Below are 2,754 nucleotides of genomic sequence, written 5' to 3'. Positions count from 1 at the left end.
ACATTATTGATTCAGTCCAAAAACTTTTTTATAATTTCAAACATTAGTTTTCCAGCACAAAATTAAATGTTACAGAAAAATGTTTGTATATCAGTAAAGAAAGCAGCAGATTCCATAAGAGACACTTTTCAGATAAAAACATAAATTCTCAGTAGATTTCAGGTTGCATTACAATTCATCAATTCATCAGTATTAAAACCCTTTCATGCATAAATGATTTAAAAACATCCAGATTCTTAAAATTGCATGTCATATCATATGAATTTTCACTCTTTATAAATATCATTTAAATAAAAAAATAAATTAATTAAACACATTGTCCGTTTGTAGGAATACGGTTAAAACATTCTACCTGAAATTAAAAAAAAAAAAATTACAGTGTGTATACACTGCAAAAAAATGACATCTTAGCAAATGAAAAAAATCTTGAATATAGTCAGATTTATGTAGTATTTCCTATTGTAAGATTACAATTAACCAAATATAGGATTATTAAACCTATTTCTAGACATTTTTACTCATTTCAAACTTTAAATTTTCTTGTTTTATTGGCAGATCATTTTGCTTCTTTCTAGAAATAAATGCTTAAAACTAGCAAAATGATCTGTGCACATCCACACTGTCATGCTGGAACAGGTCTGGGCCTCTTAATTCCAGTGAAGGGAAATCTTAAAGGTACAGCATACAAAGACTTTCCAGAGAACTGTGTGTTGAATATCTCCACTCTGTTGCAGCAGGACCCATACAGTACTGTGTAAAAGTCTTAGGCACCCTATTTTTTTTTTTTTTTTGGTACAAACTTTGTTCTAGATTTTTATTTTATGACTTCTACATTATTGATTCAGTCCAAAAACTTTTTTATAATTTCAAACATTAGTTTTCCAGCACAAAATTAAATGTTACAGAAAAATGTTTGTATATCAGTAAAGAAAGCAGCAGATTCCATAAGAGACACTTTTCAGATAAAAACATAATGAAGGCTGCTGGGTTTCGCTGCAGAAATAAGAAGCGAGTTGACAGTCAAAGTCTCCAGAAGAACTGTGGCTGCTTCTGCACGATGCTCAGTAACACTTACAGCTCATTTCCTTATAAAACTGCACACACTGCACCTGAGACTACTATATATATATATATATATATATGTTTTTTAAGTGAAGGATCATCACACCAAATATTGACTTTGCTTCATTTATTACTGTTTACTGCTCTTTATAGTATTTTTTTTTAATGTAGAAACATTTAATTTCATTATTTTTGAAGGCATCTTTACTCTACAGCTTTTCTTTGCATGGGCCTAAGACTTTTGCACACTACTGTATATGGGTGTGATAGTCAGGTGTCCACATACTTTTGGCCACACAGTGTATGTGTCTTGGAGAGGTTCTGGGGGAAAGGAAAAGGCACGGACGGGGTTCGAACCCGCGATCTTCGGTTTACGAGACCGACGCCTTACCACTTGGCCACCGCGCCTGCGCCATCTTGTGGCATTTAACTCAAATTCAACAGAATAATAGTGTGTTAAACCTTCTATTTAACCTTACCTCTGCATGTTCCAGCATGCTTGTGCCATGGCTAGTGAACAAACTCATTTTGTTTCAGATTAAACACTCAGGAGAAGTTTGATTTAACTGTATAATATCTTTACTAACTTGAAAACAACCATGTAAGTAATGAACTTCAAGGAAGTATATTATGTTTATTATTATAAAGCCACACACTGGCTTAATAATCCCTTACAATTATCACATTATTATTAATAATTATCACCTTCCTGATTTATATACTTATGTAACAATTAACTTTGGGGCAAATCACTTTTTTTTGTTCCCCTGACATCCACAAGGGGACGCTGTGTAGTCATAATATTTCTGAATTCTTTTATATAATTCATATCAGCCCTGGTCCTGAAGTTCCTCCTGTCCTGCACATTTCAGTGTTTTCCTGCTCTAACACATCCAGCTTTTACTGGGGTGGGCAAAGGGTGGGCATGCAGCTAGTGTGGGGTGGCCATAGCAGAGTGATAAGTTAATACATTTCATCATGTTTGCTTATTGCGATATTTGGTAGCTGAGTTTGTACTGTTTTTAAATAATTAAAATTTTACATTCCTGTTCAAGAAGTGCAGTAAAACCTACATCTACAGGCTATAAACATGAAAACCCATGTTTTATTTAATTCATTTATTTCTACATGAGGTAGGGTGAGTTCAGATAATATCTATATTATATTAGGTCAGTTTTTTGAGAGTTTTTTAACTTTTCTGAATTGATGTTAAAGTCTCACTTTGCTATGGCCACCCCACACTCGTTCCCTGCCCCCCCAACTCCCCCTGCCCCACCCCAGTCAAAATGCCTCTGGCAATCACTGGGGAGATCGCTGTATATTATCTACTACATAGGATCCATGCACTGGTCCTGGAGTGCTCTCTATCCTGCACTTTTTAGTGTTTTCACTACACCCTGCTCCAACATGCTGACTTAAACACCTGTTAATTGGCTGATTAGTCGACTCAGTAGTATTGGATGTAGGGAAAACATTAAATATGTAGGACACGTGGTACTCCAGGACCAGCGATGGGGTCATATATAGTAGAAAATACACAGTGATCTTCCCAGTGATTGCTTATGGAGAGGCATTTTGACTGGGGTGGGCAAGGGGTGGCCATAACATACATTAATACTAAATCATTTAAATGTCCAGATGCTATCGTTTGATACATTTCATGTTTCAACTTACGCTTAGTTCAATATTTGG

General features: G+C 35.0%; 1 non-coding gene across 1 annotated transcript; it reads right to left on the bottom strand.

Annotated features, from left to right (window-relative positions):
* Window positions 1–1,398: 1,398 nt before the first annotated feature.
* trnat-cgu (transfer RNA threonine (anticodon CGU)) lies at window positions 1,399–1,470 on the bottom strand. The gene has a single exon. It is a non-coding gene; the product is annotated as a tRNA-Thr (tRNA).
* Window positions 1,471–2,754: the final 1,284 nt, after the last annotated feature.

Source organism: Pangasianodon hypophthalmus, chromosome 23, assembly GCF_027358585.1.
Source record: "Pangasianodon hypophthalmus isolate fPanHyp1 chromosome 23, fPanHyp1.pri, whole genome shotgun sequence".
Lineage (NCBI taxonomy): Eukaryota > Metazoa > Chordata > Actinopteri > Siluriformes > Pangasiidae > Pangasianodon > Pangasianodon hypophthalmus.
Note: the sequence above shows the minus strand (reverse complement) of the source record. Positions and strands in the feature narration are given on the sequence as shown.